Here is a 13,339-nt window from a genome sequence, read left to right on the forward strand (position 1 = left end):
AGCAGCGTACAAGCAGATGAGAAACACGGAAGAGAAAGTCAATAAGAAGTCACGAAAACAGCGGTTGTTAACTCACTTATCAACACAGAATAACCTTGGAAAGTGTACCTACCTGAAGCAGAGAGGTGGTCGAGGACCCGTGAGTTATTGTTTTCAGCAGAGACTTGGCTAGGGTTTTTGAGAACCTTCAGAAACCTTTAGATGTGGATCTGGATTCTCCTGGTTGATGGAGATGGCGAGCTAGTGAAACTCTCCTTACCCAAAGGAGTAGAGAACCGACACCTGAGCCTGAAGAGGACATCCAGCCCCTTCTTTACCTTAACTGAGTATGTCTGTGGTAGGACCACCACACACACACCTGACTCCTGAACCCCTGACTCTTTCAACTTTCCCTGACTTGACTTACACACATTTGACTGAAGCGCGCTGACATTCAAGAACATTCAAGGACATTAAAGGAACATTACGTTTCCATTTGGACACTTTTATTTGGTTTTATGTTAAAGAAAGACTGTGAAATATTGAGCAATCAGATGCTATTGCACTGAATTTTATTTTTATTTTCATACAGTTCAATACAGACAACTTACTTCCAACATACTTCGTGGCTCCATTTATTTATTGTGTCTGTGACTTCCTCTTTAAACCCTCCTCTACGGACCTAGTATCTGGTCCAAAACTCTGTAGTACCTAGCGGGTTACACTAGTGTGAGTAGTTTTATATTAAGATATCGAAACCGTACCGTTACCGTAGCCCAAAAACTGTGATGCGTACCGAACTGTGGGAAAACTCTACCGTTGCATCCCTAATACCTATACAACTGTATGCAATTACTTTTCCAAGTAGGAAGTGGGCTATGTATATCTTATGTCGAAGATTTCAGTATGATGTGTAACTTTTGTGGCCACTGTTTGTATTGTTTGTTTTTGTATGTTTATGAAAATCATAATAAAAATATTTGTAAAAAAAAAAACTTACATCCATGCGTTCTCTGAATTGTGTTGATTCTCGTGATATAGGCCACGCCAATTTCCTCCACCGTTTTTTTTCACAAACTTGCGAAATGTCGCAAACCTAATTTTCGAACTCCTCCCAGGCAATTTCACCGATTTGCACGAAACTTTGCACACTGTGGACACTCCTGACAAAAAGTATTCCAAAGAATACTCAAGTTATTAAATAACAACTTCCTGTAGATTTGGGTCAAAATAGGAAGTGTTGCATATCTCCACATTGGTGTGTCCGAATGACATGAAACGCAGGTTACTACTTCCCAATGAGATCCTAAGGCTCTGTGCAAAATTTTGGCCGATGTCCACTAGGTGGCGGTCTTTAAATTCAAGTATTTTATATCTTGACATCGGTTGGTCGGATGAAAACAAAAATTGGTACAATTATTGCCAATGCCCTCCTGAGGATAGCTGACGAAGGTGTTACCAATCCACCAATGGGTGGTGCTCTGGTGGCAGTCTAATTTTATATTTGGAACTGTGCCCACACCATAACAATTATGTCAACAAAATTCATAGGGGTGGTATAGACTGGCCCCTGTAACTCACACCAAAAATGACCAGCAGGTGGCATTATTATCAAGACAAAAGCGTTTTTGGCCGATAACTCCCACATAATATGTCGCACATTTTTAAACCTTATATCTACGTGTTCCCTAAATTGGGCTGAATTGTGTGATGTAGGCCACACCCACTTTCATGCTAAATTTCAATTGCAAAATCACCAAAAATGAAAAACATACTTTTTCAAACTTTTCAAACTTTTTTGCATGTGCCATCTGTGGACCCGCCTGACAGAAAGTTATCAAAACAATTGTGATAGTCCAAAAAGCGCCTTAAATATAGAACAACAATTTCCTGCACAATGTGGTCAAACAGACAGTCTTGCATATCTTGACGAAATACAGTCCTGTTACCACAAAAAGCAAATTGGCCAATGGGTGGCACTTTTATTGCTAAATGACGAAAGAACAGCTTGACTGCCTTCACTTTTGAGAACAAGCCCTAAGACGCATGAAATGCAGTGCACATCTCAATAGTCCAGATTCCCATCTGGACGAAACTTCACGTTTGATAAGAGTACAGCCCTGAAGACGTAGGCAAATACACAGTCATAGTCAACGCGCCACATGTTGGACACAGGAAATGACATTTAACCCCTTCCTGCACTGTCCGAAAAAACGGACAGTTAAGACGTGCATACACAATAATCCGGCAATGGGGCCAGGTAAGCGGCACACCCCAACAACAGCATGCCCCGATGCGCGTGGACTGCCAGGGCCAGTTCATCACTGCTTGCAGTTTTAATTTTCTGTTTCTTCAAGGTTGCTGTAATTTAACACAGCAAATAATCTGCATGAAGGAGTTGGACATGCCATCCAACCTCAGAAACATTGTGATGAAATTTCCATATAAGCTATGGGAAAAATGGAGAAATGTTGCATGTGATCTGCATGAGGAAAGGGGAGTCAGACCAGTATTCACTGACCTTGTGACCTCTGTGGAGAAACAAGTCAAAATAGTCTCTGACCCACTTTTTGGCAATATTCATGACTTACAATTGATTAGCTGCAGCAAGGCCTCCAATGCTGCTCACACAAAGCAAAGGAGAAAGGAGAGCACTTTTGCCACCAGTGTCACTGCAGTTAAAGAAGGAAATAAAAGCAACACAGATAATAGGATCAAGTCCTCTTCTGCCCAAAGCAACCTCAAATGTTTATTTTGCCGACAAAATAGTCACTCTTTGGATACATGCTATCACTTTAAGTTGAGGATGCAATGGGACAAGATAAGTTTCATAAAGGAAAGTGGAATTTGTTTTGGTTGCTTAAAGATTGGTCACACAAGCAAAGACTGTAGAAGCTGCTTGGATTGTAGTGTGTGTCACCAGAAGCATCCATCAGTCCTTCACATCGAGCAAAAGGATATAAGAACATCCTTCCAAGAAGCACAGGAACCTGTAAGCCCCTCGCTGAGCGTTTCACCTGGACAGTCTCAGACATGTGGTCATATTGGGGCCGGTGACGAGGACACTGCTGTCTTCTCCATTGTGGCAGTTCAGGTTAAAAGTCAAATAAGTCATAAAGTTGTACAAACACATGCAATTTTGGATCCTGGGAGTTCAGGAACTTTCTGTACTGTGAATTTGGCAAGGAGATTGGGTTTAAAGGGCAAACCAGCCAACATCTTATTGAAAACAATGGGTCAAAAGAAGATTGTTAGCACCACTTTGTTATCTGGTTTGGAAGTGTCTGGTCTTGACACTAATGACTTTATTGAGCTGCCCAATGTTTTGACGCAAAAGATAATGCTAGTCTCAAAGTTGAATATTCCACGTTCCACGATGTGGCAAAATGGTCTTACATGATGACAAATATCAAGCTTCACAATGTGGATGCAGATGTTGATTTGCTCATTGGGACTGATGCACCAAAAGTGATGGAACCATGAGAGGTGATTAACAGCTAGAGTTGTTCCGATTCCGATGCCAGTATCGGAAATGCCTCCGATACTGCCGAAAATGCCGGCATCGGTATCGGCGAGTACTGGAGTCCAGGCACCGATCCTATACCACGTAATTTATTAGCCTAGCTCCGTTAGCTCCGAGATTCTACCGGATACGTGTCCGCTGCGTTACGTCTCCGGTACGGTTTGGCTCCATCGTCCTCGTCCAGCAACCCCCACCAGCTGTGTTTTGAGTCCGCCACAGCACAGCTCCGCCGATCAGCTGGAGTTACGAAACCGAGGAATTCCCGCGATGATTACATAATCACACACGACCGCAGTTATATATATGTGTTATAAACACAATAACACGAAGTGTTCCCGACTGAAGGATTAGAAGAAGAGCGCGTATTTGTCTCTTATTTGAGGTTTTTGTGCTTTTATCAACACGGAGTGTTTTATTTTGAAAATTAACCGGATGTCATGTTATTATTTCGTGTCTGACTTCCTGTCTGCTCTGTGCTGAATTCGGCTTTATACTATTCTTTTTAAAAAATAAATGGCTTTCATTTGCTGTATTCATTCATGTTTTACAAAGGGTTTAACCTGAGCCAGGCCTCACCACAATGATAATCATATCACAGTCATGCAGGCGTAGTATGATATATATAATTTTTTATAACACACTGGTATCGGTATCGGTACTCGTATCGGCCGATACCCACAGCATAAGTATCGGAATCGGTATCGAGAGGGAAAAAATGGTATCGGAACAAGAGGAAGGACCATACACAGTCGGAACAAGAGTCGGTTGGGTAATCAATGGACCACTTCGTGGTTGAGACAGCAATGGAGTTAAGAGTGGCTGCTCAGTTGTCACAACCAACCATATTTCTGTGGAACATCTGGAAGAGATGCTCATCAAACAATACAATCATGAGTTTAAAAAGAAAACATAAAAAGTGCCAGTCCCAAAGACAGGGTCATCTCCTCATGATCCTCAGCCCAAGATGAGGAAGTTGGATGAAGACGGGAAGGCTCTGCCATCCAAAACTGCACCAGCTGACATCAAGAAGTCCCCTTAAACAGGAAATTCGCTAGAAAAGACAGCAACCCCACGGACTAAGCAAAAACTTTGTAGTTCAGCTGAAGGGGGAAATATACCAGTCAAGTCATCCAAACAGAGTTCTCCTCCTAAGGATTCCAGCAAAATCATCTCTGACCCTCCTGTCAAAAAAAACGAAGCTCCTGAGATCCACAAGTGCCTCCTGCGGAGAAGCTCCCTCACAGGAAGCTAACTCCAAACCTTCCCTGACGCGAACAGCCTCCACAGAGTCCGAGGACGAGTTAAGTAGTGATGACGGTAAGATGGACCTCTTTAGAGAGAGGGCTGATGGGGACAAAGCCTGCTGCATCAGACAGTATTCAAATAAAGTCAAAGCTAAATGCAAGGCTAAAGAGTCACCTTCTGACCCACAGGACAAAAGCCAAGGGTCACCATCTGCACCTTCAGACATGATTCAGATGGACCATCAATATGGTAGATTTTCAGATTCGTCAAGTGGGGGTGATGCTAATCAGGACGAGAAAAAGGAATCTGAGCAAGACAGAGAATAAATTCCAGTGACTGCAACACAAGCAGAGTCAAAGGAAACTGTAGTCTCTGTAACACGGAGTACAAAATCTAGCATTGAATTTGAATGTGCAGCCGATGAAAGTAAACTTGAGGAACTGAAAAGTGCTGAGACCCAAAAGCTCATGAAAAATGAAGCATCATGCAGGAAAGACAGAAATGGACTAGGCCAAAGAGAAGCTTCTCTCCAGGAGATGTCATCCTCGTTGCTGATGCTACAGCTCCAAGAGGATCATGGATGATGGGTCGAGATCTGAGTATATAGTCTGACTCAAAAGGTTTGGTCCGCTCTGTGTGCATCCAAACCAGCCCAGCATCTTGGAGAGACCAATAACATAGATCTGCCTGCTCCTGGAGTCCACAGTCTAGGATTATAACTATTGATTCTTTCTTGTCTCTTTCTATTCTGTCTGTTTCTCTTCCAGGTAGCTATCAGGAGAAGACTGAAAAATCTATAGAATGTAGTTAGGGACAGCTAAAGAATTCCTGGTCCACAGTCATGTCGGACCAGGAAGGGGCCATCCCCAAACTGTTCCCACAAAGTTGGGAGCATGGAATTGTCCAAAATCTCTTGATATGCTGAAGCATTCAGAGTTCCTTTCATTGGAACTAAGGGACCAAGCCCAGCTCCTGAAAAACAACCCCACACCATAATCCCCCCTCCACCAAACTTTACATTTGGCACAATGCAGTCAGACAAGTACCGTTCTCCTGGCAACCGCCAAACCCAGACTCGTCCATCAGATCGCCAGATGGTGAAGCGCGATTCGTCACTCCAGAGAACGCGTCTCAACTGCTCTAGAGTCCAGTGGCGGCGTGCTTTACACCACTGCATCTGACACTTTGCATTGCACTTGGTAATGTATGGCTTGGATGCAGCTGCTCGGCCATGGAAGCCCATTCCATGAAGCTCTCTACGCACTGTTCTTGAGCTAATCTGAAGGCCACATGAAGTTTGGAGGTCTGTAGCGATTGACTCTGCAGAAAGTTGGTGACCTCTGCGCACTATGCGCCTCAGCATCCGCTGACCCCTCTCCATCATTTTACGTGGCCTACCACTTTGTGACTGAGTTGCTGTTGTCCCCAATCGCTTCCACTTTGTTATAATACCACTGTCAGTTGACTGTGGAATATTTAGGAGCGAGGAAATTTCACGACTGGACTTGTTTCACAGGTGGCATCCTATCACAGTACCATGCTGGAATTCACTGAGCTGCTGAGAGCGACCCATTCTTTCACAAATGTTTGTAGAAACAAAACAAAACTTGGTGCTTGATTTTATACACCTGTGGCCATGGAAGTGATTGGAACACCTGATTTCAATTATTTGGATGGGTGAGTGAATACTTTTGGCAATATAGTGTATATGACTAGGCAGGTGGTGGGAGGCAGGCACTGGGAAGGGTTTATGGTTTTTCACCAGGGTTACAGGTCAAGAGAGAAGCAGACGCCATTGTCAATTGTTTGCCACTCAAAAGAAAAATAAACCGCAAAACCGTACCAAAATAACTGGAAAATTGTTTTGTCACAACCCTGCGTAAGATTCACTCTTTAAGTGCCTCAGTGGCCATTTGATTTTGATTTTGTTGATAATGTTTTTTATTTGGACAAAGGACATTATTATTTAGAACAAATCCGCCACTACAATGCCCGATGATGGTGGTGTCATCCACTTACTAGAGAGTTCTCTTGATGTCTGTGAGTGCAGTCATGGGTGCACAGTAGGAATAGGAGGGGGCTGAGCACACAGCCCTAGGGGGCTCCAGTGTTGAGCACTAATGTGAGGAAATGTGACTGCCAATCCAAACTCTCTGGGGTCTGCTTGTGAGGAATTCCAATATCCAGTTGCAGTGTTGTACTGAAGCCCAGAGTGTTTCCAATCAGCTTCATGGGTGAGATTGTGATGAATGCTGAGCTATGCATGCATACCTCCAAGAAGCAGTGTGGAAGACTGAAAAGTAAAAGTAGATGTGTATTGGCAAGAAAAATAGTGTCTATCACTGCATTCCAATACCCATACTACCATGCTAAATAGTATGACCCAATACATAGTGTGTCAAATGCAGTATGCCAAAAGTACCAGGATGTCCTGGTATGCAGCCAGCATGCTTTTCTGGCTATTCTGACCCACAATCCTCTGTGACAGATGTATGAGCAGAAGGGTCAAGGCACAATGTTATGATGAAATATTCTGTCCCAATTGTATGCATATTGCATACTACACTGTGTACTTTGAAAGGGTATCTGCAGTATGTACTAAAAGTAAAAAGAAAAGTCTGTGATTTAGAACACAGCATGGACCTTAGTCCACCACTTGTCTGCTGTGTAGTAGTTCCCTTTCATCAGCCATTTTGTCTTAAAACAATTATTAATGCAGGAATTCATGAATTCAGGCAGTTACAAAGCACGTACTACTCATTAATTAAGCATTTTGTGTGAGCTCATCTAAAGTGGGCACTATCTATGCCTTATAAAGCATTTACAAATGAGATTTAAAGGATGGCAATGCCTCAAGACTCACAAAAGTTTCGGTTATCTTAACAGACCAAGGAGAGACACAACACAAAGGGATATAGAACATATTGCATTGATATTTATTGCAACTTCCCAACATATTGTAACTGTACAACTGTTCTGTTGATGTAAGACGAACAAGGGTAAGCATGGCTGAATAAAAACCTGCCAACACCAACAGTGGATCACAGAGGTTTAGGTACAGCAAATAAAATGTTTCTTTGAAAAAAACAAAATAAAATCTATCTGTATTAAAAAATAAAATAAAATCTTTCTGTATCAAAAAGTAAAAATAAAATCTTTCTGTATCAAACAATAAAATCGTCTGAATTTTTTTTTTTTCTGTGTCAAAAAATAAAGTCAGAAAATATTTCAGTGTCACAATTCAACAATGAACTTTTTTGTCTTCCATCTTTCAAACATTTGGCAGTATCAGTGTTAATCTAGCATTATAGCTGACTTTATTTTCAGGGGAAGCAGCTTTCTGGAAATCTTAAAGGCTTGAACTGTGTTCACTATGCCTGGATCCTCTTCAATTGAAGTGGCACACTGTGTGGCAAACCCACTGAGTTTCACCTGACTGTTGTAGCTTTTAAGGAGTTCCTTATATTTGCTGGGGGCAGCAATGGACAGCTCTGCGATTGGAGCAGTGACAACAACCGTGTTCCGGTCGACCCCAACATGGTTGAAAGCAGCAGACATTGTCCTTCCTCAACTTAACAACTGGAGAATTGTTTCGGACAGGACCTGATCCGGATTTTGGACTGCAATTTAGACAACAAAGAAATAATGTTATCAACAGAAAAAAAAATTTATTTACACACATACGCTTTAAAACACACACACACACACACACACACACACACACACACACAACGTAGGCTTGGGAGTCTCACACTCACATTCAGTTTGTTCAGTATGAGATTTGAGATCAGAACAATTGATAGGTTATTCCTCTCTACCCAGAAGGTGATTTGTTACCATAGATTTATGCACCAACAACAATCACATACAGAATGTCACATCATGTGAGAAGAACCAGCTAGGAGAGGAACAATTGTACTAGAGCTAAACAGGACCAAACCAAAAACCCAGTGAGTAAAAAGGGGGGAAAGTACATGTAGCATATTTTACGTCTTTTACGTGTCTGTGGTTTCATTTTCTTTGACTTCTTGGACTTTCTCTCTTTCCCCTTCTTCTTCCTCCTCTTCTTTTTCTTGTCTTCCTCTGATGAGGATGCAGTAGAGGAGGAGTCAGACATAGCATCAGAGGACTCCTCCACTGGGCTGTCACAAGAGGAAAATGAAGACAAGCAGACTGCCTGGGTGGAACCTGTATCCTTTTTTTGAGTCCAGAGATACGGTAAACTAACATAATAAGACAAAAAAGTTTCTACACAGTTGTGTACGGAGACTTACCTGATGCCAGCTGTTTTTTTAGGTAGTCTCTCTCTTTGCTAAGCTCATCAATCTTCTCCTTTTGCAACTCTACCTTCAGTTTACAAATCTCCAACTCGTGGGTACCAGCTGTGCAGTAGGGGCCAGGGACACACCTAAAAGAAAGAAACTGTTCATTATAAACGTTTAAGTATTCATTTCTATTCAGTATATCTGTATGTAGTCCGGCCTCAATTACATATGGGAAGTCTCCCACATGCTTGAGCTTTACACTGCTGACTTGTACCATCAGAACAGACATGTCCTGTGATTTTCAGCCTTCTATGATTATATTATCCTTTACAGCAGGCACATTCTGACAGCTGAGAATATTACTGTCAGGTATTGCCTTCCGTCTATTAAATATGAAAGGAGGCTGCTCTAATGATACAAGTCAGCGGTCCTGAAATGTGTGTTTTTTTTTCTATAATACACATTCTACGTCTCAGAGGAGACGTCTCTCCACACATCACCTTTCAAACGGGTTGGGAAACAGTGGGGGAGACACAGCCCGAGAGAGCGGACCAATCTGGTCCGTGGAGCTGGGCGCCGTGGATGTGCACGGAAAAACAAGCGCACCACTAAAGTATATAGGAAGCGGTCCTGAAATGTGTGTTTCTCTTCTATAATACACATTCTACATCTTGCGGTAGTAACGTCAGGGAGCGAGAGCTAACGCTATCAGCTGCTGACAAGCTTACGTTAGCTATTATCCATGTGTGCCAGCAAACAAACACATACTCACCACTAGTGCCGCTGACGGCCGCCAACTCCGATATCTCCACACCGGCTTTCTTTTGGGCCCACGTCCGCCGGACTCGTCGATTCAGGTAAGAGCACTCCGTCTCCATCTCTCCACTCATCTTAGCTGCTGCACTGATCAGAAACGTCTGCTCCTCGCACGTAAAGTGTTGCTGCCTCCCACCGTCATCACGTTGATGACGTGCTGAGTAGGGTTGGGCATCGTTTAGATTTTAACGATTCCGATTCCGATTCTCTATTTCGATTCCTGTTCTAAACAATTCTCGATTCCGATTCTTTGAGGTGCAGGTCAACAGGTCACAACTTATTTCACAGGATAATTTTTTATTTGACAAACTCTTCACACAGGCCATTTTTGCATGCATGCTTGCTTGCACGCATTCATGCATACGTTACTTACGTACACAGACTTCAAACATAAATATTACACAGCTTATAAGACCTCCAAAAGGTCTCCAAAAATAGATTTTGCCAACTATGGTATTCAATTAAAAGGGAGGGTCCCTAACTGTAACTATAAAACTGAAACTTGGCAAGCAGTCTAACATACAAAGAGCTGCAGGCGAATGTGTATGCAACAAAATAAAACAAACACTGGACGGTCATGATGACAAATCAAAAACAGTTTTTGTTTAAGAAGATAATCATGTCTGCCTTCTCAGGCTGCAAGCGTGACCGTTCGGCGCAGATTGTGTTCCCTGCCGTGGAGAACACGCGCTCACTGGGTGTTGAGGAGACCTGTACACATAAATTGGAGAAGGCCAGACATGAGAGCAAAGGATAAGTTTGTTGCTGGGCCCAGAACCAGGCAGCGGGGTCAGAAGATGTGATGGTTGGTGGCAATTCCCGGTACATCTGGATCTCGCTTTCGGCACGCTCTGTCATTGACATCAACCGCTCTTGTGAGGATCTCTTCAGAGCATCCTCCTCAGCAAAAAGCTCCTCCAATGGAGACTTTTTGGGGTGTTTGAAAGGAGGAGGCTGCTAAACAAACAGAACAGTTTTCAGTTAAAAAAACAACAACAAAAAAAAACATTAAAAACATATTTCATCATGGCTGAGAAGAACATACCAAACATAATTTCAGTAATCTACTTACATTCTGCTCTTCCTCCTCGCTCACAGCAGTCTCCACACCTTCCTCCTGGTTTCCCTCACCCTGCATAACTTCACTCTCTTCCGCATGGTCATCATGGACTGCTGCTGACTACAGAGGACATAATATGGGGAGAGACCGGTATATACTGTATAGAATAATATTAATAATAATGATGATGGATGGAATAAGAATAAAATTAAACAGCAGTGAACTGTCTTAGCCAACAGTACAGAGAGTTGTCACAGTCTACATTAGAATATGTGTAAATAAAGGTATTTGTGAATGTGATTTACAGTAGAGTTGTTGTAATAAGGTGATTAAAAAAGTATGAACAGTACAGTGTTACTGTGTGTATAATGTAAAATGTGAATGAAATATTATAGCTGCTGCGCAGCGATGGGTCGGATCCAGGCTATTTTTGGCAAATTTAGGCAATTCTGAGCAACAAACAGGAGAATAGGAAGACAAGACAGTTGACAACAATGTTCCTTTTGGACCACTGGAGGCTTGAACCCACAACTTCTGGAACCAAAGACTGTCATCTATCGCTCTGAGCTAATTGGCAAGTGGCAATATAACAGTGGCTTCACAAATTGAGTTAGCCATTCACTGTTGTGCAGGCAGATTTGAAACCACTGTAAAAAAAATCAGTTATCAAGACAAAAATCTGAAAATACACATATTGCAGCATGGAGATGTTGGTAATTTTAAAAATGATTGATTGGTCCATAAGTGAAGAACTGATGTTTAGCTATGTCATTATTGCACTGACTGCAATTGTTCACATGAAAGAAAAATTTTAAATGCTTTGAGGCTCAATTTTTGATAAATCAAAGGAGAGGAAATAGGTTTAAGTTTTAGAGACCACTACTACTGTTATTACTAGTAGTCACATTTCCATTATGTGCATTTCATTATTATTGCTGTAATACCTCTTTATGTACTTTCATTCCTGTCAACCATCCATTATAATTGTATACATTGTGATCTCGTTGATCTGCTCTGTACATGTGACATCTATTGCACGTCTGTCCGTCCTGGGAGAGGGATCCCTCCTCTGTGGCTCTTCCTGAGGTTTCTTCCGCATTTTTTTTCCCTGTTAAAAGGGCTTTTTTGGGGGGAAATTTTTCCCCACTCGAATCGAGGGTCGAAGGACAGAGGGTGTCGTCTCTGTACAGATTGTAAAGCCCTCTGAGGCAAACTGTGATTTGTGAATTTGGGCTATACAAACAAAATTTGATTTGATTTGATTTAGAGTTTTTGAAAAAAAACTGAGTGATGTACTTCATAATTTTTAATAGGTTTAAATGTACAAAAGTTTCTTCAATATTGAGGCTACAGTTTGATGAAAGTTCTGAAGTATGGTTGATTTGTTATGAATTTTCAAAGTTTTGAACTTTGGATGCTTGCTGTAGCACCACCATCAGGGGCGTATTCCAGAAAGCGGGTTTTGTGAAAACTCTGAGTTTGTTAACCCTGAGATGAGAGAAACTCTTGAGTTTTCAGTTCCAGAAAGAGAGGCAACTTAAACTCTGGGTCTGTTACTGCGGTAACTTGCTCCGTGAACATAACGTGCTCACTGGCAGGTTTACCTGAAGAAACCCTGAGTCTGACGGAGCTGTCTGACAGCGGCTGTCCTTTCCTTCTCAGTCCGATCATGTTGAAGCAGAAATAATTCACATAGTTTTACACCAGGAGGAGAATTTAGATTCATGTAGATGAGCTCTCACTCCCTGACGAGGACTGAACCGAACAGTAGCCTACCGCTTCTCATCAGTCCATCATTTATATTCTCCGACCGCACAGCGAATATCAGGCTACACGTCATCGCTGACGTGCTCTCAGAGCTGAACAATCCTCTTTGTTTTTTTTGTGTTTTTTAATCACTTCGCAGGTTAAAGGTAGGGTGGATGATGTTGGAAAAACGGTTCGAGCACACAGCATTTAGAAAAAAAAACAATTCAAAAGTCCAAACCCCTTTCCTCAGCCTTCCCCCCCGAAGCCACGCCTCCAGGGTACAGGAACGCGCATCGCTTGTTCCCGAGGGTTCACGCGTCAATTTGCAAACCTGCGCTAAGCTTTTCTCATGGCAGATTCACAGGTAAGAAAATTCCTCACAACATCATAATGAACGTAAACAACGAATATGATGATTGTTTCAAGTTATATTTATCAGTATATTAGATTAGAAGTTGGACTTTTCAGTTTGTATTTTGATAGGTGTTGTAAGCAATCTTAGCTAGCTAGTAAGAACAGCTAATTGCTGTAAGATTGATGTCCGCCTTGTAGTGGGGTGACCATTTGATTTCCAAATTAGACGACATGGGTCATACCTGTCAAGTTTTGGATTTGAAAATAAGGGAAATTTTTCGGGGGGGGGGGCGTTGGGATGCGCGCGCTGCGCTGCCGTGTCGGACTGCCTCGGGTCCGGGCTCATCA

Source organism: Pagrus pagrus (assembly GCF_965226575.1).
Source record: "Pagrus pagrus genome assembly, chromosome: 16".
Lineage (NCBI taxonomy): Eukaryota > Metazoa > Chordata > Actinopteri > Spariformes > Sparidae > Pagrus > Pagrus pagrus.